Below are 12,485 nucleotides of genomic sequence, written 5' to 3' on the forward strand. Positions count from 1 at the left end.
ACCTCACATGCACTGATGTGATGCGGTACTCTAAGGCAGTCTTAAGAGGAGCCCTTAGTGCAACGGGCCTCAAAAAACCGGGTAAAGATGAAATTGGCACGTACCTGAAACTGGCGTTGGAGCGATCCATGATATTGAACAGTCATCACTACACTGAAACTGAAATTCCACCACCAGAACCACATTCCCCTAAACGGTCGCCTGATGTAACTCTAGTATATACATGTCTATCATGTAACTCCACAATATACAAGATTTCACAAATACAATGGAACTCTTCAACTATAAAAATACTCTCACTTCCGGGTGATCTCTCACTGCTACACTCTAGTGCCCATGAAAGAAGCTCACATAGAATGACATCCACTTTAGTGTACTTCAGAACCACTTTCACCCTACACATCAAAGCAAAGAGATTCAGGAAACCCTGGTCAGACGAAATAGGTACACACCTAAAAGGAGAGCTGAAACGGTGGGGTAAAACGGTGCAGGCTTGGTCCCGACTCCTGCAGCTGTAGCTGGGACAGGACACCTGGGGACAGAGACACACAGTGAGTCACAGGATCAAAGGCCCCTTGCCCACCTTGGAGCCTCTGTCCAGAGGATACTCACATCCAGGAGCTGCCAGCTGAAGGAGGAACCAGCGCTGATGCCCGTTCCTGCCCACAAGGTCCATGATCTCAGACACCGTGTCAGGTGAAGAGGGAGCCCGAGTTGGGGTGAGTGTGAACGTGGTTTTAACCCTGGGTCCCGAGTGCAGATTTGCATGGGGGGTCTCTGTAGAGAAAGGAGGGACCCGGGGGAGGCTGTTGGTGGCCTCCCTGGGAGGAGGTGCTGACTGTGGCTCAGAGCACTCAGGCCTGTCCCTGGGGCCCTGTCAGAGCCGGGCCTCTTCCTCCAGCACAGGAAACATGCTGAGGAGCTCTCAGGAAACAGGAATTGCTGAGAGGGAAATGGCAGCTGGGGAGGAGAGTTCCCGTGTCTCAGGTCCCTGATGACCAAACCCAGCCCTCCCAGGGCCTCTACCCCGTAGACAGGCCTCTGCCCTTCTATATGCCTATTTTAAATCCTGGTCTTCTACCGTGCAGCAAAATTTGTATTTGAACAGTCAGATTTCTTGTTATAGTGAATTCTGATAGGGTTTGGTTCAACCCAAAGTCAGTTCGATTTTACAGTCGTTTATTCTCACACTTATCTTGGATGAAAATTCTTTCCCCTGGAGGAGATATACCCTTAACTATTTATTCAGGGCAGTTGTTAGAATGTGTCTGCTCACTGATGATGGATTTATAGCTGGACAAGAACTGTCCTGTCTATAATTTAGGGTCCAGAGACCAGCATGAGCCTCAGGACCCTGTACTGGGGTCATCACTGAGGAATACTGACCCTGTCAGGAGCGTAGAAAGAGCTCATGGACGACCTTCAGCACACAATGCATTGGGCAGGGAGCCTTGTCTTAGTGCTCAGACTCACACATTCGGCAAGGGTACAAGCACACAATCCCTGAGTACTGCCAGGTGTGACCCAACCCCAGCCCCAAATGAATCGAGCCTAGACACAGGCTGCATCACTTAATTTACCACCTGTTTCTATGAAACACCAAGATAAATCCAAGGAACCAAATATATGGTCTAAAATTTGATTAAAAAATCAGCATTACTGGTCATAAATAATCAATGTATCCAACAAATTCAACAAAATGGGACTAAAATAAACACGGATGCACAAACAAGACAGTGTGAGGAATGGAAGTGAATGAGTTGCTCCCTCACATACACGGTAGCTCTGATGTGGCATCCGAGTTCTCCTGAGCTCAGTGAGTGCCCTCGGTGCCAAATAGGAGAAACGAACAACAAGCGTTAATTATTACAGTGACCCATCACTGCACTGTGGGTCAGGGTGCAGTGACCTAACCTCCACCAAGGACCCCAAGACTCCTGTCAGATTTGTACCTCAAAACTACATTCCAGTGTGTAACTAGGAGCAAACAAGATGGACTCTTGAATATAGGGAACAAAACATTGTCTCACATCCTGACAAGAGGTGAGGGAACAAGGTGTGTTTGCAGTCATGTGAGCAAATGGGAGGAACCAATTTCCTTTACATGGCTCAGGGTCAGGGCACACTTTCCCGTACCGTGTAGGGAGCCAGTCCAGGTGGTGCTAGAGAAGTGCAGGGGCCACCCAGACGTTAGAGACAGCATGGAGATAAAGAGTGGGCACACAGGGGTGCCCGCGGATCTTGAGGACAAACCTGAAACCCTTGTGTGGACCCACAGGGCACAGTATGTGGTGGAAGTTCTCTTTGCCAATTCAGTATTCTAAGCGGGGTATAACACTAAGATGATTGGTTGTCTCCTAGTACACAAAGCAAATGACTCACTGTAGCTCTGTCCCGGGTGTCCTGTCCCAGCACAGCTGCAGGCCTAGAACCAGAGAATCCTCACTACCCTGCCCTCACCTGTGCTGTCTCCCCATGCTGCACCAAAACCAGCAGTTTCCAGGAGGCTTCACCCCAAAGCTCATGAAGGACCTGGAGTGAATGGGAGTCAATATTGGGATCAGTTCCTAAAGCTGCTTTTCCTAAACCCACTGGAAACATTCTTAAATTGATGAAAACTTGTTTTCAATCACCAAATTTAGCCATGTATTTTTACTACCTTTTCTGCTCTATTTTCAGGTTATTAATCACTGTATCATTGTCATCCCATTGCTCATCTATTTGCTTGAGCGAGCACCAGTAATGTCTCCATTGTGAGACTTGTTACTGTTTTCGTCATATTGAATACACCACGGGGAGCTTGCCAGGCTCTGCCATGTGGACGAGATACTCTAGGTAGCTTGCTGGGCTCTCCGAGAGGGGCGGAGGAATCAAACATGGGTCTGCCACGTGCAAGGCTAATGCCCTACCGCTGTGCTATGGCTCCAACTCCAGGTTATTAAATAAGATGTATTTCTTTTTTCAATCCTTCTTGAATCATTTATGTCTGTTTTATTTTTTATGAATATAAACTGAAAATAAAAACCATCCTGGATCATAATTAGTAATTTAGTAAAAACAATGAAAGAATTGAATTAAAAATCAATGAAACCCTATATTTCTCATTATAGATACTCCTAGCTTGACAAAAATAATTATAACATTGTTCTTGAGAGCAATTGGGTAGTCGCAATGGAATGGGCTCATGCTTTGCACATGAGTGCCCAAGTTCATTTTCCAATTCTACTAACCTGATGTCCTGAGCACTACAGGGAGGGGACAGGAGTCATACAGGAAGTAAACGTGGAGTACTCCCAGGCCTGACCCCCAAATCAAAGAAAATGTCTATTGTCTGTATTTGGAAAATAACATGTTTTCATGATGATTAGATATTCATCAATTTTATTCCAATTTAGCCATGTGGTATTTGGATGATTGTGTAAAAATAAAAAGAAAGGCGCGGGCGAGGGAAGGGATGCCTCACCGCACTGAGCCAGGCACAGGGCCTAGGGCAGCAGCGCTGTCTCTCCCGCCACCCGAGTTCGGTAGTCTCCGGCCGCTTCCCCCTCCCCGGGGAGGTTGATGGCGATGATGTGGCGGGCGAAGGAAGGAACGGAGCCAAGATGGTTGGTCTCACTTGCAGTTTATTCCAATCTTCCCTCTATACACTCTCCCTACCCCTCACCTTCTCTCCAAACCCCTTTTATTGATCATGGCCCTCCCAAAGGGCACAATACATTGAGTTCACCAAAGGCACCAAAAGATCTTACAGGAAGAACATTGAGGCAACATAATTCTCTTGTATCTGCAGGCCGTTAATCTAGGCCCCCCGGAAAGAAGATACAAAACCAAAACCTAAGCCTTCTTTGGGCTGAAAGCACTTGGATTTACATCCCAAAGACTAGGCTAGGCCAGAGCCTGGAATCTACAATGTCAAGTCAGGCCTAGCTAGCACCTAAAATCTGCATGTCAAAGACCAGCCAGGCTTCTTGTGAGAAAAGGGGAAAATATTCCAACAGATGATTGTGTGATTTCCAGTAAAAAATACTTTCAATCCTTGCCATCATTATTGACATTGAACCTATAAATCTGTTTCAGTTCTCTAAGTGAGGACTGAATAATGCATTTGTGATGTTGAACAGTGTCTTTGGAAGGTCACCAAAACAGGAGTGCAGCTTTAGTGGGATCACTGAAGAGGAGGGCAAGTTAAGAGTCAAGAACTGAAGGGCAGGTTAAGGGTTAACCGCTGAAGTTGCCCTTTGTAACTACTTGACTGCTTTGAAAGATGTCTTCAGGACCTTCCGCTGGGCAGGACTCTGTCACCAAATGGGCCAACAAACTGCCCCGAGGAACTGTAGACAAACATCTGCTCTGAACGGTCAACAAATGTTGAAATTAGCATATTAAGTGAAATAGGTGTGGTTTTCCCTTTTGTATGGTTTTCCTATGATTTCCTATTGATCCAATACCTGTGATTTTCTTTGATATGTATGATTCTCCTTTGATTCAATACATGTAATTTTCCCCCAATATATCCCCTTTGATATATAGATGTGATTCCCTTTGATATGTGAGATTTTCATTTGTCAACAAATGTTTAGATATGCAAATTAAGTGACCTATGTGATTCCCTTTGATATGTGAGATTTTCATTTCTCCCCCAAAAGGGTATAAATACAGCCTGCTTTTTGGAGGTTGGGGCCTTCAGTTATGCCACACTATTGAGGCACAATTGAAGGTCCCAATATAGCTATATTGGCTTAAATAAACCCCATGCATTTGCAGAAAGAGTTGTCTTGGTTTTGTTCTTTTGTCTCTCCGAGCCTCCCCCGGGCAGAGATCTGCCGCCCCTAACATCACCACGTGATGGCAGTGGGAAATTTAGATTCTGATCCCCAACTTTCAGTGTCTCAGGAGGGGTGACCCGAATTGAGGTTGATCCATGATAAACCTTAATGAGAAATTCGTTATGAGTCATATCTGCAATGGCCTGTATGGAGCTTCAGTGATGGAGATAGAACCTGGGGGAGTGATACTGTCTCCAGGGCGAGGTTCTGAATCGAGGGGACCATAGGGCACCAGGCCTTTGTCTGAGGATCGCGTGGGGGTGTGGGGAAAAACTCAGTGCTGGAATTGGTGCCTATAATGATGGTAACTTTGTACATGATTTACATGAAGAACTGTTGGCACAGAGTTCCAGGTGTGATGGGGAAGAAATACCAAGTCAGAGGGGCTGGAGTGATAAAACAGCAGGAACAGTGCTTGCCGTGTACACGGCTACCTGGGTTTGATCCCCAGCATCCCCTATAGTTGCCCATGTTCCACTAGGAGAAACTGCTAAGAGCAGAGCCTTGACTGACCTGTCTGTGCACAGAAGCCCCTGTTGGTAACCCAAGTACACCTCATGGGGTCGGAATCCCTTTCTCATGGTGACGTCGGTGGGCCCCACGGGTGACTTTCGTGAAGCGGAGAGGAGAAAGACGGTCACTTTCTCTCCAACCGCCTCAAACACCCGGGACCCAGGGTTACTGGGTTCTTGTCTCGCTCGCGGAAAAGAATTTCAGGAGTAGACAAGCAGTGAAGTAACAGACTTTATTTAGAAGGTCTTAGGGAAGGAGGAAGAGATAAGTGGAAAAGGAGAAAGCAGTAGGAGTAACGCGCTCAAGAAAGAACGCGGGCTCCTCCAAAGATAGAGAGAGCTCTGCACACATCCTAGCACTGGACATGAAAGCATGAAAGTACACATCTCAAGGGGGGAGATGCGGGCGACACATGTGCTCGGCCACATGGCACAAGCAGCACATGGGCTCAGGCAGCATATTCGCGCACTTCCTTTGTTCAAGGTGGCCTTTATAGGGTTTCTCCAACCTGCCCCCACGTGGGGGCTTCTTCCCAGGTAAAAGTCCGTTGCTAAGGAGGTTACCAGGGGAGGTTGGGAGTGGTGATGGCCTTCTTTGGGGAACCCCCTGGGGAGGGGTCCATTATCCTCAGGGTCTGCTGATGGTTTCTTCCGGGTCTTTTGTTTTCTTGAATCTGCACATCTTAAGAGTCTCCTTCCCAGAGACTCTGTTAAATCTCAATTTTCATTGCCAAGGGCCTTTTCCTATCTACCTGCCTACATCAATGGCAGTCGTGTAGATGAGGGTCATGTGTGAGGGGGATGACAGTGATGGCCACAAACAATTCCATGTCCCTCCACCCTTCACGGCTCCACTCCTAGTCCCACCTATCACGTGTGGGGATGAGGGGAGAAGACTCAGCCTCAGAGAAGGAATTTTGAGGCTCTGACACCTGAGCAGGTGCTACAGGGCCCAGAACAAGGACAAGTGAACAGAGACCCCAGGTGGGCCTGGAGATTGAGCTAAAGTCTTTGTGAACACTGAGGAAAATGTAGGCAGGACTCTCCATACTGATCAGAAAGGTATAGTTAATATTTTGACTCTGATTGGAAATCACATTTAAAAGTAAAATCAAACAAACGAACAAAGAAAAACCCAATCAGTTTTAAAGATTTTACATGGCAAGGCAAACTACACTAAGGTAAAAAGATTACAGATGAAAAGGGAGGAAATGTTTACCCATCACACATCATAGTTATAACCCTAATATCTAAGATACTACGGCACTCACAAAGCTCACAGCAGGAAATCCCTGACTGAAAATCCCCCTTCATAACATGCTGTGGGGACATGCACAGAGACTGCCCTAGAGGCAACATCCCTGTGGGATGTAGGCATAAAAAGTGTTTATCTGCACTAACTGTCAGGGAAATGTCAATCAGAAGGACAGTGGTGGATCCTCTCAACCCACTGAGAATGGCCACTATTGAGACTGGAAACAACCAGTGTGGGCTGGGATATCCCCAACAATGGATGTGGTTTCAAGGTTGGTTTGGAATGTCAATGTTTGGTTCTAATCATGAAAAATTGTAATATTTTATAACAGTAGTATCTAATCATGAAAAATAGTAATATTAAAAATAATATTTTAATAAAAATAATAAAATAGTAATTTTTCCAAAAAAAGTGAAACAAAGTTTCCAGAATATGAATAGTCTTGTAACTGTGATTAATGGTACTTAAATGAATAGTTTCTATATGACCAAGTGTTTTCACCCAGATAACTACACCCGAACTGAATGTGAATATATGCTGTTGTAGTGCTTACATTAATGGCAGACACATGAAAACTATCCTAATTATTCATAACAGGCTGCCTGCTATGTTTCTAACTGAGTGCTATGTTTCTTACCTGCTATGTTTCTTACCCAGAGTGATCATTGCCAACTATCATTACCATAGTGGTTCCTTCTCTATCCCAACTACCTTCCTTCCCAGCACCTGAGGCAGGCTCCCAACAGTGGACCAATCCTCCTGGCCCATTTCTACTGTCCTTGGGTATTAGTCTCATACTATGTTTTTTTTTTTTTTTTTTGGTATTTGGGTCACACCCGGCGATGCACAGGGGTTACTCCTGGCTCTTCACTCAGTAATTACCCCTGGCAGTGCTCAGGGGACCATATGGGATGCTGGGATTAGAACCCGGGTCGGCCGCGTGCAAGGCAAACGCCCTACCCGCTGTGCTATCACTCCAGCCCCTCATACTATGTTTTTTTATGTCCCACAAACGAGTGCAGTCATTCTATGTCTGTCCCTGTTTTTCTGACTCATTTCATTCAACATGATATTCTCTATGCATCTATTTATAGGCAAATTTCATGACTTCATTTTTCCTGGTGGCTACATAGTGTAGATGTACCATAGTTTCTTTATCCAGCCATCTGTTCTTGGGCACTTGGGTTGTTTCCAGATTCTGGCTATTGTGAATAGTGCTGCAATAAACATAGAAGTGCAGATGGCATATCTGTTGTGTTTTGTACTCCTGGGGTATATTCTCAAAAGTGGTATTGCTAGATCATATGGAAGCTCAATTTCTAGTGGTTTGAGGGATGCCCATATTCTCTAAAAAGGCTGGACCAGTCAGCGTTCCCACCACCAATGGAGATTCCCTTTCTCCCCAAATCCACTCGAGTACTGACTGTTCTTGTTCTTTTTTTAAATTTTATTTATTTATTTATTTATTTTTGCTAAAAAAAAGATGGCACATATTCCACCACCAAGAATCACGTAATCAGTGGAATCAGTGGAATATGTGCACTGGTGAAAGGATGGGTGTTTGAGCATTGTATAACTGAGACTTTAACCTGAACACTTTGTAACTTTCCAAATGGTGACTTAATAAAAGAATTAAAAAAAAAAAAAGAAAGAAAGATCTTAGACTCATTATGGAGTCTCTTAAAAACTCATAAAACAGGATAATAGCCCAAATGTACACAAATCATTTCAAAGCACACAATCTGAACATACAGAAATTGACTCTGAGAGGTATGTACATTAACATCCAAAAATTATTTTTGTTTTTTAATTAGTGAAACAAACTTAAATATTAAACAAAAGCTTAAAGTTACTGCTCATGTACATACACAAATTACCTTCTGTAACTGAAAAATGCAAATTTTAGCAGTGGCTTTAATAAATCTTTAGACAAATACATGAGTACTTTAGAATTAGGAATAGTTATGTTGTGTATTTGATGGTAAATAACATTTTCTGTAAATAGGTATGGCGTCTTTTAAATGTTTAAATAACATACAATTAAATTAAGAAATCGGATTTTTCAAAAAGAAACAAACAATAAAGAGCATGAAAAAAAATGGCATTCTGGAGTGCGGCTGCGCCAACCCAAAACTCCAAGTGGTCCCGGCCACCGGAAGTCACGCCCTCGACCCACCCTCGGCGCCATCTTGCCAGAATCCACAGAGAATCGGCAGGCATTCTGGTGAGCAATGGGGCCCGGACAATGCTCCGGACCCGAATCGGGGTCAGCAATACTGGGGACCCAGAGTTACTGGGTTCTTGTCTCACTCACGGAAAAGAATTTCAGGAGTAGACAAGCAGTGAAGTAAACAGATTTTATTTAGAAGTTTCTGAGGGAAGGAGGAAGGGATAGGTGGCACTCAGGACTCACTCCCGGAGGTGCTCGGGGACGCTACGGGGCTCTGGGGATCAAGCCTGGTTCGGCCGCGTGCGAGGCAAACGCTTTGCCCGCTGGAATCTCTGCCCCGCTTTTCCAAATGGTTTCTGAGGAGAAGCTGATGTCCTCAGCTCCTCTGTTCACACTGCCTTTCGCGCCAGCTGGGGGTGGGGTCTCGCTTGCCAGGGCCCTAGGGGGTAGAGTCTAGATGGCTCCTGGGGGTGTGGCCCCACTTGGCGGCCTCCTGGGGGCGTGGCCTCGCCTGTGAGCCTCCCGGGGTGTGGCCACTCGTGCCTCACCTGTGCCCCCTGGGGGTGTGCCCTCGCCCGTGCCCCTCCTCGCGGCCCTCCCTATTTCCGGGGCTCGTGCAGGGGAGGAGACGGCCGTGACTGGGGGTCTGTGCGCCCGAACTCGTCCTTGTAGTTCGGTTCCGGCTGTTCCTCTGGGAGGGTCGCAGACTCGGTGAGCCCGGGCCGGGTTTCCCTCAGTGCCGGGTGTTGTCTCCCGTCTCACCTCAGCGCCCTTCGCTGCCTACTCTTCCCGCAGACGCAGCGCGGGGGCCTTTGGTGTTTCCCTCACGTGCCGCCCGGAGAGTGGCGCTGCTTTGGCCAGTCAGGCGGGTCAGGCATCTTTCCCGTTTTCAGCGCTGGCCAGTGATGCCTGGCTGTGTTCACCATTGCTGGGAACTGTCCCCTGCCTTTTAATTTTTTTGAATTAAGCTCTTATTTTTATTTTTAATTAATTATTCATTTTAAAAAATCGACTCGGTGAGATACGCATACAAAGTTGTCAATGATCAGATTTCAGTCATGAAATCCTAATGTTCCAACACCCATGTCCACCAGTGTACGCTTCTCACCACCACTGTTCCCAGTTTCCCTCCTCAGGGCCGGGTGCACTTGTGTGCACCAGAAATGTGCCTTGCCTGATCTTTGTGTTCTTTTGTCACTAGGGTCCATTGGAAGCTGTGGATGGGCACCAGAAGATGATGTCAGAGCTCTCGAGCTTCAGAGGTAGGACTCCTGCTCGCTTATTACTCCTCTTTAGCATAGCAACCGGTGTTACTGTAAGATGATCATTATTGCCCTTTCTTAGCATAAGTGTCTCAAGGGATCAACTCTAAAAGATCATGGAGTGTTGAAGGAGCACTTGTTCTCAGACTGCATTCATTTTAGTGTCAGTGAGCTAAAAATTCAGTTACTCACGTGCAATACGTGACAGGATTGTAGAGTACTAGTTAGCTTCACCCTGTCTGAGACAGTGACTAGTGCTCACTGTCAGATGGAGGGTGGCATGTCCTCACACACTGCTCTGCCTCTACACAGTCATTGACAGTCATAGGAGTATACAGATCTGAGAGCACTGGGTGACCACCCCCCTCCCACAAAAGGTCTGAAGGAGAAATCCACAGAAATGGAGTGTGCTGGGTATCATGCCAGTGACCACTTGCAGATATCACTCTGGCTCTTACAGACACATCCCTGACCATATCCATCCATGGGTTTTCAGCAACCATTACATGCCTGTTTTCTAGGTTTTACTGTCGGCCTCCAGAACTCCGACATGCATGCATGGCTTGATGTTCATCATGTTCCACCATAGACCCACGTGACTGCTCCTGCCGCAACACTGTTAGCTTCAGCTCCAGCGTACCTGAGGTGCTGTGCAGAGGTGAGTCATTTCCGATCACACACAATGCACGTGTGTCGTATCACAGGCTCATTTTCACATCACGTGGAAAAGTTTTCATTGCATTCAACTGTGGTTAATCTTCCAGTTTTTACAATGGCTAACGATGATTCAGGAGTGAAGTTTCTCTTTATACGGTGAAACGTGTGTAATGTACAGAACCTGACCGCATGTTTTCTGTGTGTGTTGACATCACTATAGAACATGATAAGAGATTAGATTTCAAGAAATCCACCATTTGCAGCATTAAGGAGTAACAGTTACCAGGCTCTACCCTTTTCCCTAAATTCCTGGTACTATGGGACCAGACCTACGCGTTAGGGGGTGCTGTTTGTCTCTTGGCAACCTGATCACCCAGTTTCATCCTTTATTTATGTCCTCTGAATAGCACTGGGGTGCAATTCTGAGCATATGCACAGGGTCAGGCATTGAGCCCCTGGGGTATACTCCAGAAATGCCTCCTAAGGCACGATTATGGGCTTCTGCTTCCCTCCAGGGGCTGCAATTGGGCCCATGGTGGCCCCAGGGCACGCTTGGTTGCCTTATCGATGGGCCACAGGGAGCACAGGGCAGGCAGTTCAGGGACCCCCAGGCTGGCACATTGCATTGCTGTGCCAGATACTTCCCTCTGGATCTTGTATGTGCAAGGGCTGTGCCCTTTTGCTGAAGTGGATTTTTTTTTTTGGTATATTTACCCTTCCTTGATTTTATTATTATTTTTTTAAAAATTTATTTATTTATTTACTTATTTTTGCTTTTTGGGTCACACCCAGCAATGCTCAGGGGTTACTCCTGGCACATGCACTCAGGAATCACCCCTGGCGGTGCTTGGGGGGACCATATGGGGTGCCGGGGATCGAACCCAGGTCAGCCGCGTGCAAGGCAAACGCCCTACCTGCTGTGCTATCGCTCCGGCCCCTATTTTTTATCTTATTTTATAATATATATATTTAAATTTACTTATTTTTAGTGAGTTGTCACAGTGAGCGTACAGTTACAGATTTATGCATTTTAGTGCTCGTTTCCCTGATACAAAGTTTGAGAACCCATCCCTTCACCAGTGCCCATTCTCCACTACAAATAAACCCAGCATCCCTCCCACTCCTTTTCATTATATTTGTTATTTTTAATTTTTTTTTTTTTTTGCTTTTTGTGTCACACCTGGCAATGCTCAGGGGTTATTCCTGACTCTGCCCTCATGAATTACCCCTGGCAGTGCTCAGGAGACCGTATGTGATGCTGGGAATCGAACCTGGGTCAGCCATGTGCAAGGCAAATTCCCTAACCCTAACCCTAACCCTAACCCCAACCCCAACCCCAACCCTAACCTGTTGGGGCTGGACTGAGCTATCAGGGCGAGCCCATGTATACTGTACCGTGCTACGGACAGGAACATAGGGACCCATGAAAATGGGCGAGACTTCTCGTGTGTCCTGACTGGTTTGGATGAAGCTGAACATTTTCCCCCTTCAAGCTGCCTTCAGAAAAATAATTTCAGAATACTGAAAAGAGCAGTTTTTCCTTCTCTCACAGAAGCCTGGCTGGTCTTTGACATGCAGATGTTGTTAGCCAGGCCTGACCTTTGATATTGTAAATTGTAGATTTCAGGTGCAGGCCCAGCTTTGTCTTTGGGATGTAAATCCAGGTGCCTGTAGAAGGTTTCAGTTTCGGTTTTGTATCTTTTCCTTCTCAGTTCTGTATTCTTTTCCCGAGGCTATAGGCCTACCCATACATGGAAACAATATGTTTCCATTGTCTCAATGTTCTCCCTGTAACATTTTTTG

This window comes from Sorex araneus, chromosome 1, assembly GCF_027595985.1.
Source record: "Sorex araneus isolate mSorAra2 chromosome 1, mSorAra2.pri, whole genome shotgun sequence".
In the NCBI taxonomy this organism is placed as follows: Eukaryota; Metazoa; Chordata; class Mammalia; order Eulipotyphla; family Soricidae; genus Sorex; species Sorex araneus.